At 37.0% G+C, this 23477-nt stretch overlaps 1 long non-coding RNA gene across 1 annotated transcript in view; it reads left to right on the top strand.

The window, feature by feature from the left end:
* Positions 1–9135: 9135 nt before the first annotated feature.
* LOC139934948 (uncharacterized) overlaps positions 9136–23477 on the top strand; it is a 28560-nt gene continuing 14218 nt past the window's right edge. The window contains exon 1 of the long non-coding RNA XR_011785741.1: positions 9136–9283. This is a non-coding gene — a long non-coding RNA (uncharacterized lncRNA). The remainder of the gene's footprint in view (positions 9284–23477) is intronic.

Raw genomic sequence — 23477 nt, forward strand, 5'->3', positions numbered from 1 at the left:
TCATAGTCAAATGCCATACTACTGGTCAGCATTCCATTTGTGTACAATCTTCTAAGAGAACAGCGTGCCGACCAAGAGAGGCCATCAGCAAATCTCGACACTGCGGAGTCTGTCGCACATTCAACTACCATCCCTATCAACTCCGGAGAACTTGCAACTTCATAAAATAGTGTCCAGTGCCTTTAAAGTTTTTGTTTGTGGTTTTGTTTAAGATTACAGGTTACTATACCTCATACATATTCATGATCGAGAGTCAGGTTCTTACAGCTAAATTCATCATCACGTGCCAGGTGTTATTTTTGCTATTAGCTGAGAAAGATTAAAAAATGTTATTTGCCAAGGGCACTAAATTGCATTGAGAAGGTTACTGTAAAATGTGCTAAATACATGTAAAGACATCAGGTGATTTGGGTTAATAAGTTAATTTATCATGTATTGTACTCTTTCTTTGTTTCACTTATTAAAGGCAGTGGACACTATTGGTAATTACTCAAAATAATTAATTATTATTAAAAAACCTTTCTTGGTTAAGAGTAATGAGGAGAGGTATATAGTATAAAACATTGTTAGAAACAGCTTCATCTGAAGAGACGTAGTTTTCGGAAAAATAGTAATTTTCCCGTCATTTGATTTCAAGACCTCAGATTTAGAACTTGAGGTCTCGAAATCAAGCATCTGAAAGCACACAGCTTCGTGTGACAACTTGGTGTTTTTTTCTTTCATTAATATATCGCAACTTCGATGACCAATTGAGTTCAAATTTTCACAGGTTTGTTATTTTAAGCAAATGTTGAGATACACCAGCTGTGAAGGCTAGTTTTTGACAAGTACCAAAAGTGTCAAACTGTCTTTAAACAATAAACCTAAAGGGAACAGACTGGGCAAATTTTTCTTTGCTCAATTCCCCATTCTTTATTTTACTTGTAGGAGTTGTTGAGACTATGACACTCTGAGATGTACGAGAAGATTTGCGGACAGGCACCCCAGCAGTTAGGCCTCTTGTAAGAGACCCGAGCCCATAGAGTACGATTGAAACTTTACTGCAGTGAAATCTTTGTCATCGTTCTGCAACATACCAGGTCAGTTGTTGTCAATCTTTTGTTATTTTATCTATAAATAAATTTGCTAAACTCCAGTACTGCTAACAAACAGGTTTTACAGTTACTGAACTCCTGTGTTGAAGCTTTGCGTCCAGAATTCAAACAGTTTCAATTTAATTATTTAGTCGCCAAAACAAACCCTTTGAGGTGTGATTTTGAATGATCGTATTTGGATATCTAAATTAATCCTGTGAGTGACACATTCTATGTTAAAGACTATGCAGAGCGCCCTTTATAACGATGCATCAAGATAGAGCTACTGGTTCCCTCTCAATGTTTTTGAAGCTTGCGGTATGCTAATTGCTTGCAGTTTGGGGTCATTATAAAAAAACAACTCGGCTATCAAGCCCTATGTTAGCGGTCACCCTTTTTTGTCAACCTCTTTGTTCGGCCGGGGAGTGTCAGTCACAGCCATACAGCTGCAGTGTAGCCAGGCATCACACACTGGGTGAGATATCTTGGTACATGGCAGTTATTGGTTGTATGGCTTCTGACTTTCACCCCAAACAAAAATATTTTTAAAAAGAGGAGACTGCCAACATAGGGCTAGATAACGCAGTTGGTAGAGCGCCAGCTCGTTGATCTGGAGGTCTTTGGTTCGAGTCCCAATTTAGTCACTTTTGTTTTTCAACCCCAAATCATTTTCTTCACAGGTCTGTAAGAGGCATATGACCAGACAAGCAAGCACAAAAGAAAATAAGATACGCATGAAAAACCTCTTCAGTTGTTCATATTCTGCTAAGATGTTGCCTAGGAACAAAGGGACGCTCAGGTAATACTGCTAAGAATTATCATGACAACAAATCATTGTGTGAAAGATACATGTAAAACCAACATTGAAAGGGAGAGCAGTGTAGACAGACTCATGAGCAGGCCTAGAATTTCATGTTTGAACATGTTGAAAGGACAAAGAAAAGAGCACTTCCATTTGAAAATCTTAAAGTCAAAGGGAGTCTTTTGAAGGGCACAAAAGCCAAGACATGGAGCAACAGAGGCCATAGTCTTTGTAACCAGCATGTTTCTCCAGACCTACATGAGTGCAGATAAAACGGGACTTGTGTATGCTATACAGAAGGTATTTTTATGGTGTTATATAAAAACATTTGATCATAGTTTGTTGCATCAGTACAATTCAATGTCAAATCTGCATGTAGATCTTACATGTCCCTTCAACTTTTGGAGGAAGGGGGACACAATATCAATGACCCCCCCCCCCCATGTTTTCGACCGGTGCTCAACTAGATATGCACTGTGTCCCGCTGCCGGCATCAATCCTTGGTGAAACGGATGACACCATCTCATTAAAGGGTGGGGACAAATTATCAAATGCTTACTCGTGATCATTTGCCTTGTTAAACTTCATGTACATCCATTACTGTGGTTGATATATGACCGGCTGCCTCCCATGTATTACAGAAAATGATACAATTCACATGTAGCCCTTTTAATGGAACTTTACGTTATTTGCAGATGCCCAAAATCATCTTCTTGCAAATCATGGGCTTCTTGTTTGATGGGAAATCAAGCATTACTTTAGTTGTGTCTAGACGCAAAGTTGGATCTGCACTCAAGCTTGCAAGAAGAAGAATGGAATCAGGTCAGTGTAGAATGCATCCAGAAATGGATCCCATTGTATCAATAAACATTAATTCTGTTATTCTATGCAAATGTACTCTTTAGTTAACAATCACAGTGCCGACTATTGCTTAGGTAAAAATCAGTAATGATTGTTGTAAAACTACCACTCCTTTGTTATTACAATAAGGGTTAAAATTTTGAAGTGGTTCTGTAGAACTCATGCTGCATCAACTTGTAGGTCAATTTAGGATGAATTGCCTTGTGTAATTGTTTACGTATAATCCACATGATGTTTTTTCGAGGACCATGCAATACTACATATAAAAACGTAACAAAAATCTTCAGGAATCCACACTTTTTTGATCTATCTTTTTTTACTATTATTATTTAATATACAATGGCTTTTGTGGAAATAGTTTAGGTCAGAGAAAAGACTCTGAATTATAGATGCATTTTAAACTACAGATGTACTTGCCTTCAGCTGGTACATTCTATCAACAATTAGTAATTTATACACATTCTCATCCATTTTCCTTACAGTAGTTGCAAAATGTTATGCTGCTCGGAACTATAAGGTCATTAATGGCTTTCGTTTTTCTAATAGTCAAAAGATCATTCTTTGAAAAAATGCATACAAAATTTGAAAACGTAAATACAAATCAACAAATGAATATTTTACTTTGAATAGAAAGGTTTTTTTTTGCCTAACAATTTTGGACAACACTCTTGATCAATAAACACATTTACTAGGATTCAAACGTACTGGCTGAAATTGGTGATGCGATGCTGTTTGAGACAGTACGTGGGTGTGCTGATAGCTTGAGACTGAAGTAGACACTAGCTTGTTGTTGATCTTGCATTCATTGGCCAGGATAGGGTTCCTTGGTAGGCGTCTGTAGGTGTCAGTTGACAGCATTTTAGTCACCTTGTGGTCATACTTTGTGGTAGCTATGACCACAGTGGTGTTACTTTTTTTCGACTGGCATGAAGTGGATTGATTGGTCTTGAGGTAGGGCTTAGATGGCAGCATTCTACTGCTGGCTTTGGTTGGTCTTGGTAGACGGCATTCTTGAGGACAGAACTTAAGCCACTTCGTGGTCATACTTTGTGGTAGATATGGCAACAGTGGTGTAACCCTTTTCGGCTGGCATTAAGTGGATGAATTGGTCTTGAGGTAGGGCTTAGCTAGACATTCCTTAGCTTACTTTAGTTGGTTCCTGGTAGTTTTTGAGGGTTCTTGAAGGTGAGCAGGGTCTGGATACGGACTTAGGGTTTAGGGTTAGGGTTGAGTTAGGATTAGGGTCTGTGGTTTAGGTCGAATGTGGTCAACACAACTGACTTGACCAAGGAAACTGAAATTCTGTCGGCCAACACTTAACATACTCTTACCAAGAAACTCCATCCTGGCCACCGAACAAGAGATCAGCAACAAGCTTTGAACAAGACATCCCTCTTCTCATTTCTTGCTTATCTTTATCAATTTTCTGATTGAGGGACTAGTTCTATGATATACAATTTTCTAGTAGGTTTCATTATATAGTCTTCGTTGCACACACTTAAATAAAATACCTCAATAATTTTTGTTACATTTTATTGGTAGTAATTGCATTGTCCATTCTTAAAACATGACATGAACTAACTGTAACTGAAAAACTTAGGGCATTCATCTTGAGTGGTCTTTTCACAGGACATGGGAAAATACACAGGAGAGTATAGAGTATTAACACACATCGATGTCAGGGTGAAACCAAAACTATCATTCTTTATCCTGAATGAAAGTTTAACATCTTTTAAAATAGGAATTGTAGTTTGACAGCATTCCTTATTGAATTTTACCAAAGCAACAGTTGTCAATACAGTGTTCAGAACTATATGCAGTCTTCATTGCAAGTTGTATTTGTCTCATAAAAATGCTTGCATATTTTTGAGCTCCTGGTAAATGAGGTTTATTGGGATTTGAATTTGGCAAAGAGAAACCTTTGTTTCAAAATAAAACATTAATTTGGTGATTTTCATCAATTTACTTGTTCAAATTTGTTTGCTTTTTTCACTTTTTGATTCTTTGATTACTAGAAATATGAAATTTCCATTAATGACCTGATAGTTCTGAGCAGAAGATAATTGTGCAAATCTGTAGTTTATGTATCTACACTTCAGAGCATTCTCTGACCTAAACTATTTCCACAAAAAGTTAAAGGATATGAAACAAATTAGTTGATTTTGATTTCCCAATAATGAGTGTAGACTCCTGAGATTACCCATGCATGCATATTTTCAGTAATTTTACGAAGGGCTGAAAAATCCTGGCAGCCAAAAGTTTATGTTTGGAGAAAACCGCGCATTAAGTTAACTTATTTTTTAAATAACTAGCTGGTAGACTATTGGTGGTTTAATTTTACACTGACAGCTATTAGTTCATATTATTGTTGACATTAACATTCCAAAGTAACTTTTATTCCGTTGTTGTTGATTTGTTTGTTAAAAGAACATTACAGAGTTTGTATGAAAAAAACATGTCCAAGATCACAGATTTATATCAAAATTTCAAGAAAAAAATCCCTTGAAGTATTTCTGTCTGAAGTGTCATATTTGTTTATATAAAACTAATTTCCTGTTTTCAGTTTGTTGCTCAGTAAGCGTTTCATTCTTAAAATTGATGTCATGACAAATGTGTCATTGGTGTCGCACTATTTTCATGTGACCCAGAAGGTCAATCGCTCTCAAATGAATACTGTTTTTTTTTATGTAGATGATGGATTACATAAAGTGCCTACACTGCCAGTAACTGTTTTGTAAGCAAAACCAATTCTGTAATGTTCCTGTAAACATAACTTTAAAGGCAGTGGAAACTATTCGTAATTACTCAAAATAATTATCAGCATAAAACTTAACTTGGTAACGAGTAATGGGGAGAGGTTTATAGTTTAAAACATTGTGAAAAATGGCACCCTCTGAAGTGCCATAGTTTTTAGAGAGAAGTAATTTTCCACGAATTTGATGTGAGACCTCAGATTTAGAATTCATGGTCCCAAGATCAACCTTCTAAATGCACACAAATTCATGTGGCAAGACGTTTTTTCTTTCATTATGATCTTGCAACTTCGAGATACACAAAGTGAGTAGACTGGTCTTTTACAATTACCAATAGTGTCCACTGTCTTTAACAGATTGTATTCATGTAGTGTGATAAATTGGTTATTAGTGGGCTAATTGTTAAGCTGACTGCTTGTGTGAAAGCTTTCACAGTGTACATGCACATGTATTAGACCATGGTCCCTCTGTAATTTTCCTGAAATATAAAGAGAGTGTATCAATGGGTGAATAAAGGCACTGGACACTTTTGATGATTAGGCCCCTACTCAACACAATTATTAACAGAACAACTTACTCGTGCTATGGAGAACTGTTGATAGTGAAACAATTTGCAAGACACATATTTTTTTAGAAAGAGGTAATTTCTCATTCAAATAGTCAAATACTTCAGCTGAGAAGCCTTTGTTATGCATCTGCAGCTGGAGAGCATTTGATGGTGGAAAACATTAGGAGAAACTGCTCCACTATTCTCTTGCAATTGAAATGACGAAAATTGAGTCCAAATTTTCCCAGGTTTGTTATCTATCTATCTATCTATCTATCTATCTATCTATCTATCTATCTATCTATCTATCTATCTATCTATCTATCTATCTATCTATCTATCTATCTATCTATCTATCTATATAATTTATCTATTATCTATTTATCTATCAATCTATCTTTGAACCTGTTGATCAATGGAACGGAACAGCAAGCTGCAGCACTTTTTCTCTATAGGTTACAAATACATGTAGTTTAAAACTGACGTTGGCTTTAACTTCCGTGTTAATACTAGAAGTAAAGGTCAAATAGGGTCACACTCTGTGTTCCTTTTGCTATCCGCTTTTTTGGTGACATAATCATCATGGAAGGGGGATGGTATCAGTCTCCTTTAGTTCAATGGTCAATGTCATCTGTGGATCCTAATTGCTAAAGTGTTGGAGGAACTGATGATCAAGTGTTGTCTGACAAAACTGACATTAATGTCAAACTTTAGTTGCTGATGTGAGGCAAGACTAATGTATGGAGGATCTTGGTGAGATGTCTGGCCGTGTGGTAGGTTGTTGAACCCCTGTGTACCACTATGTCCTGGAGGGGAACATCATAATTGTGTGTCTTGAACTAACTGAGGAAACGAGGGCAGGGGACTCAGAGAAATGCAAAGGTCTTAAAATTACGCTTAGTTGGCGTGCGAATGGCTTGAAACAAACAGAGAGACCAGAGCTGCTATGTGATCTTGCATTCAATATCAGGGATGGGGTTTCTTGTAGGTGTCTGTCCATGACACAAATCTAACCCAGTCATCCTAAACCCTCATCCTAACCCTAATCCTATATAGTTCTACCTGGGATTTCTATAACACTAATCCTATAACCCTAACCACTCACTCATAACCACACTTACAGACACCCACAACTAGGCCTACGACTAACCCTTATAGACACTAACCTCCACCTAGACACTAACTGATAATTACAGATACCTACCAGGAAACCCCATTCCAGATGTTGAAAGCAAGATCAGATACCAGTTTGGGTCTTAGCCTATAGTGTTTCATGCAGCGCAATGTGGCAGCTTTCGCTATTGCTCTCCTTCAAATATCTTTGTTTTCTCTGTTTTCCTACTTAATTGGTTGCCTGCATGTTAACTTCAAGGTATTTGAATCTGGATTCAAACTGGAGAGTTGTGCCATCCCTTGTGTGGACAGGCGGGTCAAATCCTGACAAATTGTCCAGTGCCAATCCCAAGGACATTGTGCATACTGCTCTGACAAATTCTGCAGTGCCAATCCCAAGGACATTGTGCATACTACTCTTGTCAAAAAACTAGGTGAACATTTTCTACTTTGAAAACTCATCCATGGCAGACAAAGGTGCCTAAAGAAACATGTCAAGGAAGGCAAAAAACGCTTGACCTGACGCTGATGATGAATAACTGTGCCAAGAAACTGCCTGCAGGTTGCTCTGATATCGGTATTGTCTTCATTTATCTGTGAAATGGAGCAAATTAGTCTCTAAAACACTGTGTCCTGGATATTACTCTTGATACTTACATAAATATTATGCACAATTTCAATCCGCTCATGGACGTCAACAAACTTATAAGGGACTTTTTTAATAAGTCCTGTTGCTAAGACACGCAACCGAGTCTGATTATATATCATGTTAAAACTAAGGTCCTGAAATGATAAGTGTAAAAATTAGCTTATTGAAGTGTGTAGGACCCAGTATTTTGGTGGGTTGTGAAATCAATGCAAGCTCATTCAGATTGTAGTTGTTAAATGCGCGCTAAGAGAAATTTTGTTAATAATTTTATTTATTTAATACTACAAAATCTGCAGATAATGTTAGGCCCAAATGGAAGCACAATGAATAGGTTCACTGCACTCCTTTTCCATCGTCTTCTACTTTCCCTTCTCAATCTTTTTTTTTTACTGGTATACATAAATGTTCATAGTCAAATGCCATACTACTGGTCAGCATTCCATTTGTGTACAATCTTCTAAGAGAACAGCGTGCCGACCAAGAGAGGCCATCAGCAAATCTCGACACTGCGGAGTCTGTCGCACATTCAACTACCATCCCTATCAACTCCGGAGAACTTGCAACTTCATAAAATAGTGTCCAGTGCCTTTAAAGTTTTTGTTTGTGGTTTTGTTTAAGATTACAGGTTACTATACCTCATACATATTCATGATCGAGAGTCAGGTTCTTACAGCTAAATTCATCATCACGTGCCAGGTGTTATTTTTGCTATTAGCTGAGAAAGATTAAAAAATGTTATTTGCCAAGGGCACTAAATTGCATTGAGAAGGTTACTGTAAAATGTGCTAAATACATGTAAAGACATCAGGTGATTTGGGTTAATAAGTTAATTTATCATGTATTGTACTCTTTCTTTGTTTCACTTATTAAAGGCAGTGGACACTATTGGTAATTACTCAAAATAATTAATTATTATTAAAAAACCTTTCTTGGTTAAGAGTAATGAGGAGAGGTATATAGTATAAAACATTGTTAGAAACAGCTTCATCTGAAGAGATGTAGTTTTCGGAAAAATAGTAATTTTCCCGTCATTTGATTTCAAGACCTCAGATTTAGAACTTGAGGTCTCGAAATCAAGCATCTGAAAGCACACAGCTTCGTGTGACAACTTGGTTTTTTTTTCTTTCATTAATATATCGCAACTTCGATGACCAATTGAGTTCAAATTTTCACAGGTTTGTTATTTTAAGCAAATGTTGAGATACACCAGCTGTGAAGGCTAGTTTTTGACAAGTACCAAAAGTGTCAAACTGTCTTTAAACAATAAACCTAAAGGGAACAGACTGGGCAAATTTTTCTTTGCTCAATTCCCCATTCTTTATTTTACTTGTAGGAGTTGTTGAGACTATGACACTCTGAGATGTACGAGAAGATTTGCGGACAGGCACCCCAGCAGTTAGGCCTCTTGTAAGAGACCCGAGCCCATAGAGTACGATTGAAACTTTACTGCAGTGAAATCTTTGTCATCGTTCTGCAACATACCAGGTCAGTTGTTGTCAATCTTTTGTTATTTTATCTATAAATAAATTTGCTAAACTCCAGTACTGCTAACAAACAGGTTTTACAGTTACTGAACTCCTGTGTTGAAGCTTTGCGTCCAGAATTCAAACAGTTTCAATTTAATTATTTAGTCGCCAAAACAAACCCTTTGAGGTGTGATTTTGAATGATCGTATTTGGATATCTAAATTAATCCTGTGAGTGACACATTCTATGTTAAAGACTATGCAGAGCGCCCTTTATAACGATGCATCAAGATAGAGCTACTGGTTCCCTCTCAATGTTTTTGAAGCTTGCGGTATGCTAATTGCTTGCAGTTTGGGGTCATTATAAAAAAACAACTCGGCTATCAAGCCCTATGTTAGCGGTCACCCTTTTTTGTCAACCTCTTTGTTCGGCCGGGGAGTGTCAGTCACAGCCATACAGCTGCAGTGTAGCCAGGCATCACACACTGGGTGAGATATCTTGGTACATGGGAGTTATTGGTTGTATGGCTTCTGACTTTCACCCCAAACAAAAATATTTTTAAAAAGAGGAGACTGCCAACATAGGGCTAGATAACGCAGTTGGTAGAGCGCCAGCTCGTTGATCTGGAGGTCTTTGGTTCGAGTCCCAATTTAGTCACTTTTGTTTTTCAACCCCAAATCATTTTCTTCACAGGTCTGTAAGAGGCATATGACCAGACAAGCAAGCACAAAAGAAAATAAGATACGCATGAAAAACCTCTTCAGTTGTTCATATTCTGCTAAGATGTTGCCTAGGAACAAAGGGACGCTCAGGTAATACTGCTAAGAATTATCATGACAACAAATCATTGTGTGAAAGATACATGTAAAACCAACATTGAAAGGGAGAGCAGTGTAGACAGACTCATGAGCAGGCCTAGAATTTCATGTTTGAACATGTTGAAAGGACAAAGAAAAGAGCACTTCCATTTGAAAATCTTAAAGTCAAAGGGAGTCTTTTGAAGGGCACAAAAGCCAAGACATGGAGCAACAGAGGCCATAGTCTTTGTAACCAGCATGTTTCTCCAGACCTACATGAGTGCAGATAAAACGGGACTTGTGTATGCTATACAGAAGGTATTTTTATGGTGTTATATAAAAACATTTGATCATAGTTTGTTGCATCAGTACAATTCAATGTCAAATCTGCATGTAGATCTTACATGTCCCTTCAACTTTTGGAGGAAGGGGGACACAATATCAATGACCCCCCCCCCCCATGTTTTCGACCGGTGCTCAACTAGATATGCACTGTGTCCCGCTGCCGGCATCAATCCTCGGTGAAACGGATGACACCATCTCATTAAAGGGTGGGGACAAATTATCAAATGCTTACTCGTGATCATTTGCCTTGTTAAACTTCATGTACATCCATTACTGTGGTTGATATATGACCGGCTGCCTCCCATGTATTACAGAAAATGATACAATTCACATGTAGCCCTTTTAATGGAACTTTACGTTATTTGCAGATGCCCAAAATCATCTTCTTGCAAATCATGGGCTTCTTGTTTGATGGGAAATCAAGCATTACTTTAGTTGTGTCTAGACGCAAAGTTGGATCTGCACTCAAGCTTGCAAGAAGAAGAATGGAATCAGGTCAGTGTAGAATGCATCCAGAAATGGATCCCATTGTATCAATAAACATTAATTCTGTTATTCTATGCAAATGTACTCTTTAGTTAACAATCACAGTGCCGACTATTGCTTAGGTAAAAATCAGTAATGATTGTTGTAAAACTACCACTCCTTTGTTATTACAATAAGGGTTAAAATTTTGAAGTGGTTCTGTAGAACTCATGCTGCATCAACTTGTAGGTCAATTTAGGATGAATTGCCTTGTGTAATTGTTTACGTATAATCCACATGATGTTTTTTCGAGGACCATGCAATACTACATATAAAAACGTAACAAAAATCTTCAGGAATCCACACTTTTTTGATGTATCTTTTTTTACTATTATTATTTAATATACAATGGCTTTTGTGGAAATAGTTTAGGTCAGAGAAAAGACTCTGAATTATAGATGCATTTTAAACTACAGATGTACTTGCCTTCAGCTGGTACATTCTATCAACAATTAGTAATTTATACACATTCTCATCCATTTTCCTTACAGTAGTTGCAAAATGTTATGCTGCTCGGAACTATAAGGTCATTAATGGCTTTCGTTTTTCTAATAGTCAAAAGATCATTCTTTGAAAAAATGCATACAAAATTTGAAAACGTAAATACAAATCAACAAATGAATATTTTACTTTGAATAGAAAGGTTTTTTTTTGCCTAACAATTTTGGACAACACTCTTGATCAATAAACACATTTACTAGGATTCAAACGTACTGGCTGAAATTGGTGATGCGATGCTGTTTGAGACAGTACGTGGGTGTGCTGATAGCTTGAGACTGAAGTAGACACTAGCTTGTTGTTGATCTTGCATTCATTGGCCAGGATAGGGTTCCTTGGTAGGCGTCTGTAGGTGTCAGTTGACAGCATTTTAGTTACCTTGTGGTCATACTTTGTGGTAGCTATGACCACAGTGGTGTTACTTTTTTCGACTGGCATGAAGTGGATTGATTGGTCTTGAGGTAGGGCTTAGATGGCAGCATTCTACTGCTGGCTTTGGTTGGTCTTGGTAGACGGCATTCTTGAGGACAGAACTTAAGCCACTTCGTGGTCATACTTTGTGGTAGATATGGCAACAGTGGTGTAACCCTTTTCGGCTGGCATTAAGTGGATGAATTGGTCTTGAGGTAGGGCTTAGCTAGACATTCCTTAGCTTACTTTAGTTGGTTCCTGGTAGTTTTTGAGGGTTCTTGAAGGTGAGCAGGGTCTGGATATGGACTTAGGGTTTAGGGTTAGGGTTGAGTTAGGATTAGGGTCTGTGGTTTAGGTCGAATGTGGTCAACACAACTGACTTGACCAAGGAAACTGAAATTCTGTCGGCCAACACTTAACATACTCTTACCAAGAAACTCCATCCTGGCCACCGAACAAGAGATCAGCAAGCTTTGAACAAGACATCCCTCTTCTCATTTCTTGCTTATCTTTATCAATTTTCTGATTGAGGGACTAGTTCTATGATATACAATTTTCTAGTAGGTTTCATTATATAGTCTTCGTTGCACACACTTAAATAAAATACCGCATTCATCTTGAGTGGTCTTTTCACAGGACATGGGAAAATACACAGGAGAGTATAGAGTATTAACACACATCGATGTCAGGGTGAAACCAAAACTATCATTCTTTATCCTGAATGAAAGTTTAACATCTTTTAAAATAGGAATTGTAGTTTGACAGCATTCCTTATTGAATTTTACCAAAGCAACAGTTGTCAATACAGTGTTCAGAACTATATGCAGTCTTCATTGCAAGTTGTATTTGTCTCATAAAAATGCTTGCATATTTTTGAGCTCCTGGTAAATGAGGTTTATTGGGATTTGAATTTGGCAAAGAGAAACCTTTGTTTCAAAATAAAACATTAATTTGGTGATTTTCATCAATTTATTTTTTCAAATTTGTTTGCTTTTTTCACTTTTTGATTCTTTGATTACTAGAAATATGAAATTTCCATTAATGACCTGATAGTTCTGAGCAGAAGATAATTGTGCAAATCTGTAGTTTATGTATCTACACTTCAGAGCATTCTCTGACCTAAACTATTTTCACAAAAAGTTAAAGGATATGAAACAAATTAGTTGATTTTGATTTCCCAATAATGAGTGTAGACTCCTGAGATTACCCATGCATGCATATTTTCAGTAATTTTACGAAGGGCTGAAAAATCCTGGCAGCCAAAAGTTTATGTTTGGAGAAAACCGCGCATTAAGTTAACTTATTTTTTAAATAACTAGCTGGTAGACTATTGGTGGTTTAATTTTACACTGACAGCTATTAGTTCATATTATTGTTGACATTAACATTCCAAAGTAACTTTTATTCCGTTGTTGTTGATTTGTTTGTTAAAAGAACATTACAGAGTTTGTATGAAAAAACATGTCCAAGATCACAGATTTATATCAAAATTTCAAGAAAAAAATCCCTTGAAATATTTCTGTCTGAAGTGTCATATTTGTTTATATAAAACTAATTTCCTGTTTTCAGTTTGTTGCTCAGTAAGCGTTTCATTCTTAAAATTGATGTCATGACAAATGTGTCATTGGTGTCGCACTATTTTCATGTGACCCAGAAGGTCAATCGCTCTCAAATGAATACTGTTTTTTTTATGTAGATGATGGATTACATAAAGTGCCTACACTGCCAGTAACTGTTTTGTAAGCAAAACCAATTCTGTAATGTTCCTGTAAACATAACTTTAAAGGCAGTGGAAACTATTCGTAATTACTCAAAATAATTATCAGCATAAAACTTAACTTGGTAACGAGTAATGGGGAGAGGTTTATAGTTTAAAACATTCTGAAAAATGGCTCCCTCTGAAGTGCCATAGTTTTTAGAGAGAAGTAATTTTCCACGAACTTGATGTGAGACCTCAGATTTAGAATTCGTGGTCCCAAAATCAACCTTCTGAATACACACAAATTCATGTGGCAAGACGTTTTTCTTTCATTATGATCTTGCAACTTCGAGATACACAAAGTGAGTAGACTGGTCTTTTACAATTACCAATAGTGTCCACTGTCTTTAACAGATTGTATTCATGTAGTGTGATAAATTGGTTATTAGTGGGCTAATATTGTTAAGCTGACTGCTTGTGTGAAAGCTTTCACAGTGTACATGTATTAGACCATGGTCCCTCTGTAATTTTCCTGAAATATAAAGAGAGTGTATCAATGGGTGAATAAAGGCACTGGACACTTTTGATGATTAGGCCCCTACTCAACACAATTATTAACAGAACAACTTACTCGTGCTATGGAGAACTGTTGATAATGAAACAATTTGCAAGACACATATTTTTTTAGAAAGAGGTAATTTCTCATTCAAATAGTCAAATACTTCAGCTGAGAAGCCTTTGTTATGCATCTGCAGCTGGAGAGCGTTTGATGGTGGAAAACATTAGGAGAAACTGCTCCACTATTCTGTTGCAATTGAAATGACGAAAATTGAGTCCAAATTTTCCCAGGTTTGTTATCTATTTATCTATCTATCTATCTATCTATCTATATAATTTATCTATATATCTATTTATCTATCAATCTATCTTTGAACCTGTTGATCAATGGAACGGAACAACAAGCTGCAGCACTTTTTCTCTATAGGTTACAAATACATGTAGTTTAAAACTGACGTTGGCTTTAACTTCCGTGTTTATACTAGAAGTAAAGGTCAAATAGGGTCACACTCTGTGTTCCTTTTGCTATCCGCTTTTTTGGTGACATAATCATCATGGAAGGGGGATGGTATCAGTCTCCTTTAGTTCAATGGTCAATGTCATCTGTGGATCCTAATTGCTAAAGTGTTGGAGGAACTGACAATCAAGTGTTGTCTGACAAAACTGACATTAATGTCAAACTTTAGTTGCTGATGTGAGGCAAGACTAATGTATGGAGGATCTTGGTGAGATGTCTGGCCGTGTGGTAGGTTGTTGAACCCCTGTGTACCACTATGTCCTGGAGGGGAACATCAGAATTGTGTGTCTTGAACTAACTGAGGAAACGAGGGCAGGGGACTCAGAGAAATGCAAAGGTCTTAAAATTACACTTAGTTGGCGTGCGAATGGCTTGAAACAAACAGAGAGACCAGAGCTGCTATGTGATCTTGCATTCAATATCAGGGATGGGGTTTCTTGTAGGTGTCTGTCCATGACACAAATCTAACCCAGTCATCCTAAACCCTCATCCTAACCCTAATCCTATATAGTTCTACCTGGGATTTCTATAACACTAATCCTATAACCCTAACCACTCACTCATAACCACACTTACAGACACCCACAACTAGGCCTACGACTAACCCTTATAGACACTAACCTCCACCTAGACACTAACTGATAATTACAGATACCTACCAGGAAACCCCATTCCAGATGTTGAAAGCAAGATCAGATACCAGTTTGGGTCTTAGCCTATAGTGTTTCATGCAGCGCAATGTGGCAGCTTTCGCTATTGCTCTCCTTCAAATATCTTTGTTTTCTCTGTTTTCCTACTTAATTGGTTGCCTGCATGTTAACTTCAAGGTATTTGAATCTGGATTCAAACTGGAGAGTTGTGCCATCCCTTGTGTGGACAGGCGGGTCAAATCCTGACAAATTGTCCAGTGCCAATCCCAAGGACATTGTGCATACTGCTCTGACAAATTCTGCAGTGCCAATCCCAAGGACATTGTGCATACTACTCTTGTCAAAAAACTAGGTGAACATTTTCTACTTTGAAAACTCATCCATGGCAGACAAAGGTGCCTAAAGAAACATGTCAAGGAAGGCAAAAAACGCTTGACCTGACGCTGATGATGAATAACTGTGCCAAGAAACTGCCTGCAGGTTGCTCTGATATCGGTATTGTCTTCATTTATCTGTGAAATGGAGCAAATTAGTCTCTAAAACACTGTGTCCTGGATATTACTCTTGATACTTACATAAATATTATGCACAATTTCAATCCGCTCATGGACGTCAACAAACTTATAAGGGACTTTTTTAATAAGTCCTGTTGCTAAGACACGCAACCGAGTCTGATTATATATCATGTTAAAACTAAGGTCCTGAAATGATAAGTGTAAAAATTAGCTTAAACTAGTTAATTAACTTTATTATTTATTTTGACATGAGAACCTTAATTACCAATAGTTAGCTTACAAGGTAGTTGCATGTCAAAGCACTTTTGCAAATAAATAACTATGTTATAAATCTTGTTTTAAGTATGATCCCATAAGACCTTTACTTCCAGCCCAAACCGGAATTGGAAGTTTCGTAATTCAAAAGTTCATTACTCATGAACCAAGCAAAATTCATCTTGAAGTGTGTAGGACCCAGTATTTTGGTGGGTTGTGAAATCAATGCAAGCTCATTCAGATTGTAGTTGTTAAATGCGCGCTAAAAGAAATTTTGTTAATAATTTTATTTATTTAATAGTACAAAATCTGCAGATAATGTTAGGCCCAAATGGAAGCACAATGAATAGGTTCACTGCACTCCTTTTCCATCGTCTTCTACTTTCCCTTCTCAATCTTTTTTTTTTTACTGGTATACATAAATGTTCATAGTCAAATGCCATACTACTGGTCAGCATTCCAATTGTGTACAATCTTCTAAGAGAACAGCGTGCCGACCAAGAGAGGCCATCAGCAAATCTCGACACTGCAGAGTCTGTCGCACATTCAACTACCATCCCTATCAACTCCGGAGAACTTGCAACTTCATAAAATAGTGTCCAGTGCCTTTAAAGTTTTTGTTTGTGGTTTTGTTTAAGATTACAGGTTACTATACCTCATACATATTCATGATCGAGAGTCAGGTTCTTACAGCTAAATTCATCATCACGTGCCAGGTGTTATTTTTGCTATTAGCTGAGAAAGATTAAAAAATGTTATTTGCCAAGGGCACTAAATTGCATTGAGATGGTTACTGTAAAATGTGCTAAATACATGTAAAGACATCAGGTGATTTGGGTTAATAAGTTAATTTATCATGTATTGTACTCTTTCTTTGTTTCACTTATTAAAGGCAGTGTACACTATTGGTAATTACTCAAATTAATTAATTATTATTAAAAAACCTTTCTTGGTTAAGAGTAATGAGGAGAGGTATATAGTATAAAACATTGTTAGAAACAGCTTCATCTGAAGAGACGTAGTTTTCGGAAAAATGGTAATTTTCCCGTCATTTGATTTCAAGACCTCAGATTTAGAACTTGAGGTCTCGAAATCAAGCATCTGAAAGCACACAGCTTCGTGTGACAACTTGGTGTTTTTTTCTTTCATTAATATATCGCAACTTCGATGACCAATTGAGTTCAAATTTTCACAGGTTTGTTATTTTAAGCAAATGTTGAGATACACCAGCTGTGAAGGCTAGTTTTTGACAAGTACCAAAAGTGTCAAATTGTCTTTAAACAATAAACCTAAAGGGAACAGACTGGGCAAATTTTTCTTTGCTCAATTCCCCATTCTTTATTTTACTTGTAGGAGTTGTTGAGACTATGACACTCTGAGATGTACGAGAAGATTTGCGGACAGGCACCCCAGCAGTTAGGCCTCTTGTAAGAGACCCGAGCCCATAAAGTACGATTGAAACTTTACTGCACTGAAATCTTTGTCATCGTTCTGCAACATACCAGGTCAGTTGTTGTCAATCTTTTGTTATTTTATCTATAAATAAATTTGCTACACTCCAGTACTGCTAACAAACAGGTTTTACAGTTACTGAACTCCTGTGTTGAAGCTTTGCGTCCAGAATTCAAACAGTTTCAATTTAATTATTTAGTCGCCAAAACAAACCCTTTGAGGTGTGATTTTGAATGATCGTATTTGGATATCTAAATTAATCCTGTGAGTGACACATTCTATGTTAAAGACTATGCAGAGCGCCTTTTATAACGATGCATCAAGATAGAGCTACTGGTTCCCTCTCAATGTTTTTGAAGCTTGCGGTATGCTAATTGCTTGCAGTTTGGGGTCATTATAAAAAAACAACTCGGCTATCAAGCCCTATGTTAGCGGTCACCCTTTTTTGTCAACCTCTTTGTTCGGCCGGGGAGTGTCAGCCACAGCCATACAGCTGCAGTGTAGCCAGGCATCACACACTGGGTGAGATATCTTGGTACATGGCAGTTATTGGTTGTATGGCTTCTGACTTTCACCCCAAACAAAAATATTTTTAAAAAGAGGAGACTGCCAACATAGGGCTAGATAACGCAGTTGGTAGAGCGCCAGCTCGTTGATCTGGAGGTCTTTGGTTCGAGTCCCAATTTAGTCACTTTTGTTTTTCAACCCCAAATCATTTTCTTCACAGGTCTGTAAGAGGCATATGACCAGACAAGCAAGCACAAAAGAAAATAAGATACGCATGAAAAACCTCTTCAGTTGTTCATATTCTGCTAAGATGTTGCCTAGGAACAAAGGGACGCTCAGGTAATACTGCTAAGAATTATCATGACAACAAATCATTGTGTGAAAGATACATGTAAAACCAACATTGAAAGGGAGAGCAGTGTAGACAGACTCATGAGCAGGCCTAGAATTTCATGTTTGAACATGTTGAAAGGACAAAGAAAAGAGCACTTCCATTTGAAAATCTTAAAGTCAAAGGGAGTCTTTTGAAGGGCACAAAAGCCAAGACATGGAGCAACAGAGGCCATAGTCTTTGTAACCAGCATGTTTCTCCAGACCTACATGAGTGCAGATAAAACGGGACTTGTGTATGCTATACAGAAGGTATTTTTATGGTGTTATATAAAAACATTTGATCATAGTTTGTTGCATCAGTACAATTCAATGTCAAATCTGCATGTAGATCTTACATGTCCCTTCAACTTTTGGAGGAAGGGGGACACAATATCAATGACCCCCCCCCCCCATGTTTTCGACCGGTGCTCAACTAGATATGCACTGTGTCCCGCTGCCGGCATCAATCCTTGGTGAAACGGATGACACCATCTCATTAAAGGGTGGGGACAAATTATCAAATGCTTACTCGTGATCATTTGCCTTGTTAAACTTCATGTACATCCATTGCTGTGGTTGATATATGACCGGCTGCCTCCCATGTATTACAGAAAATGATACAATTCACATGTAGCCCTTTTAATGGAACTTTACGTTATTTGCAGATGCCCAAAATCATCTTCTTGCAAATCATGGGCTTCTTGTTTGATGGGAAATCAAGCATTACTTTAGTTGTGTCTAGACACAAAGTTGGATCTGCACTCAAGCTTGCAAGAAGAAGAATGGAATCAGGTCAGTGTAGAATGCATCCAGAAATGGATCCCATTGTATCAATAAACATTAATTCTGTTATTCTATGCAAATGTACTCTTTAGTTAACAATCACAGTGCCGACTATTGCTTAGGTAAAAATCAGTAATGATTGTTGTAAAACTACCACTCCTTTGTTATTACAATAAGGGTTAAAATTTTGAAGTGGTTCTGTAGAACTCATGCTGCATCAACTTGTAGGTCAATTTAGGATGAATTGCCTTGTGCAATTGTTTACGTATAATCCATATGATGTTTTTTCGAGGACCATGCAATACTACATATAAAAAAGTAACAAAAATCTTCAGGAATCCACACTTTTTTGATGTATCTTTTTTTACTATTATTATTTAATATACAATGGCTTTTGTGGAAATAGTTTAGGTCAGAGAAAAGACTCTGAATTATAGATGCATTTTAAACTACAGATGTACTTGCCTTCAGCTGGTACATTCTATCAACAATTAGTAATTTATACACATTCTCATCCATTTTCCTTACAGTAGTTGCAAAATGTTATGCTGCTCGGAACTATAAGGTCATTAATGGCTTTCGTTTTTCTAATAGTCAAATGATCATTCTTTGAAAAAATGCATACAAAATTTGAAAACGTAAATACAAATCAACAAATGAATATTTTACTTTGAATAGAAAGGTTTTTTTTTGCCTAACAATTTTGAAGAACACTCTTGATCAATAAACACATTTACTAGGATTGAAATTGGTGATGCGATGCTGTTTGAGACAGTACGTGGGTGTGCTGATAGCTTGAGACTGAAGTAGACACTAGCTTGTTGTTGATCTTGCATTCATTGGCCAGGATAGGGTTCCTTGGTAGGCGTCTGTAGGTGTCAGTTGACAGCATTTTAGTCACCTTGTGGTCATACTTTGTGGTAGCTATGACCACAGTGGTGTTACTTTTTTTCGACTGGCATGAAGTGGATTGATTGGTCTTGAGGTAGGGCTTAGATGGCAGCATTCTACTGCTGGCTTTGGTTGGTCTTGGTAGACGGCATTCTTGAGGACAGAACTTAAGCCACTTCGTGGTCATACTTTGTGGTAGATATGGCAACAGTGGTGTAACCCTTTTCGGCTGGCATTAAGTGGATGAATTGGTCTTGAGGTAGGGCTTAGCTAGACATTCCTTAGCTTACTTTAGTTGGTTCCTGGTAGTTTTTGAGGGTTCTTGAAGGTGAGCAGGGTCTGGATACGGACTTAGGGTTTAGGGTTGAGTTAGGATTAGGGTCTGTGGTTTAGGTCGAATGTGGTCAACACAACTGACTTGACCAAGGAAACTGAAATTCTGTCGGCCAACACTTAACATACTCTTACCAAGAAACTCCATCCTGGCCACCGAACAAGAGATCAGCAACAAGCTTTGAACAAGACATCCCTCTTCTCATTTCTTGCTTATCTTTATCAATTTTCTGATTGAGGGACTAGTTCTATGATATACAATTTTCTAGTAGGTTTCATTATATAGTCTTCGTTGCACACACTTAAATAAAATACCTCAATAATTTTTGTTACATTTTATTGGTAGTAATTGCATTGTCCATTCTTAAAACATGACATGAACTAACTGTAACTGAAAAGCTTAGGGCATTCATCTTGAGTGGTCTTTTCACAGGACATGGGAAAATACACAGGAGAGTATAGAGTATTAACACACATCGATGTCGGGGTGAAACCAAAACTATCATTCTTTATCCTGAATGAAAGTTTAACATCTTTTAAAATAGGAATTGTAGTTTGACAGCATTCCGTATTGAATTTTACCAAAGCAACAGTTGTCAATACAGTGTTCAGAACTATATGCAGTCTTCATTGCAAGTTGTATTTGTCTCATAAAAATGCTTGCATATTTTTGAGCTCCTGGTAAATGAGGTTTATTGGGATTTGAATTTGGCAAAGAGAAACCTTTGTTTCAAAATAAAACATTAATTTGGTGATTTTCATCAATTTACTTTTTCAAATTTGTTTGCTTTTTTCACTTTTTGATTCTTTGATTACTAGAAATATGAAATTTCCATTAATGACCTTATAGTTCTGAGCAGAAGATAATTGTGCAAATCTGTAGTTTATGTATCTACACTTCAGAGCATTCTCTGACCTAAACTATTTCCACAAAAAGTTAAAGGATATGAAACAAATTAGTTGATTTTGATTTCCCAATAATGAGTGTAGACTCCTGAGATTACCCATGCATGCATATTTTCAGTAATTTTACGAAGGGCTGAAAAATCCTGGCAGCCAAAAGTTTATGTTTGGAGAAAACCGCGCATTAAGTTAACTTATTTTTTAAATAACTAGCTGGTAGACTATTGGTGGTTTAATTTTACACTGACAGCTATTAGTTCATATTATTGTTGACATTAACATTCCAAAGTAACTTTTATTCCGTTGTTGTTGATTTGTTTGTTAAAAGAACATTACAGAGTTTGTATGAAAAAAACATGTCCAAGATCACAGATTTATATCAAAATTTCAAGAAAAAAATCCCTTGAAATATTTCTGTCTGAAGTGTCATATTTGTTTATATAAAACTAATTTCCTGTTTTCAGTTTGTTGCTCAGTAAGCGTTTCATTCTTAAAATTGATGTCATGACAAAGGTGTCATTGGTGTCGCACTATTTTCATGTGACCCAGAAGGTCAATCGCTCTCAAATGAATACTGTTTTATTTTATGTAGATGATGGATTACATAAAGTGCCTACACTGCCAGTAACTGTTTTGTAAGCAAAACCAATTCTGTAATGTTCCTGTAAACATAACTTTAAAGGCAGTGGAAACTATTCGTAATTACTCAAAATAAATTTATCAGCATAAAACTTAACTTGGTAACGAGTAATGGGGAGAGGTTTATAGTTTAAAACATTGTGAAAAATGGCACCCTCTGAAGTGCCATAGTTTTTAGAGAGAAGTAATTTTCCACGAATTTGATGTGAGACCTCAGATTTAGAATTCATGGTCCCAAGATCAACCTTCTAAATGCACACAAATTCATGTGGCAAGACGTTTTTTCTTTCATTATGATCTTGCAACTTCGAGATACACAAAGTGAGTAGACTGGTCTTTTACAATTACCAATAGTGTCCACTGTCTTTAACAGATTGTATTCATGTAGTGTGATAAATTGGTTATTAGTGGGCTAATTGTTAAGCTGACTGCTTGTGTGAAAGCTTTCACAGTGTACATGTATTAGACCATGGTCCCTCTGTAATTTTCCTGAAATATAAAGAGAGTGTATCAATGGGTGAATAAAGGCACTGGACACTTTTGATGATTAGGCCCCTACTCAACACAATTATTAATAGAACAACTTACTCGTGCTATGGAGAACTGTTGATAGTGAAACAATTTGCAAGACACATATTTTTTTAGAAAGGGGTAATTTCTCATTCAAATAGTCAAATACTTCAGCTGAGAAGCCTTTGTTATGCATCTGCAGCTGGAGAGCATTTGATGGTGGAAAACATTAGGAGAAACTGCTCCACTATTCTCTTGCAATTGAAATGACGAAAATTGAGTCCAAATTTTCCCAGGTTTGTTATCTATCTATCTATCTATCTATCTATCTATCTATCTATCTATCTATCTATCTATCTATCTATCTATCTATCTATCTATCTATATAATTTATCTATATATCTATTTATCTATCAATCTATCTTTGAACCTGTTGATCAATGGAACGGAACAGCAAGCTGCAGCACTTTTTCTCTATAGGTTACAAATACATGTAGTTTAAAACTGACGTTGGCTTTAACTTCCGTGTTAATACTAGAAGTAAAGGTCAAATAGGGTCACACTCTGTGTTCCTTTTGCTATCCGCTTTTTTGGTGACATAATCATCATGGAAGGGGGATGGTATCAGTCTCCTTTAGTTCAATGGTCAATGTCATCTGTGGATCCTAATTGCTAAAGTGTTGGAGGAACTGATGATCAAGTGTTGTCTGACAAAACTGACATTAATGTCAAACTTTAGTTGCTGATGTGAGGCAAGACTAATGTATGGAGGATCTTGGTGAGATGTCCGGCCGTGTGGTAGGTTGTTGAACCCCTGTGTACCACTATGTCCTGGAGGGGAACATCAGAATTGTGTGTCTTGAACTAACTGAGGAAACGAGGGCAGGGGACTCAGAGAAATGCAAAGGTCTTAAAATTACGCTTAGTTGGCGTGCGAATGGCTTGAAACAAACAGAGAGACCAGAGCTGCTATGTGATCTTGCATTCAATATCAGGGATGGGGTTTCTTGTAGGTGTCTGTCCATGACACAAATCTAACCCAGTCATCCTAAA

Source organism: Asterias amurensis, chromosome 3, assembly GCF_032118995.1.
Source record: "Asterias amurensis chromosome 3, ASM3211899v1".
Taxonomy (NCBI): domain Eukaryota; kingdom Metazoa; phylum Echinodermata; class Asteroidea; order Forcipulatida; family Asteriidae; genus Asterias; species Asterias amurensis.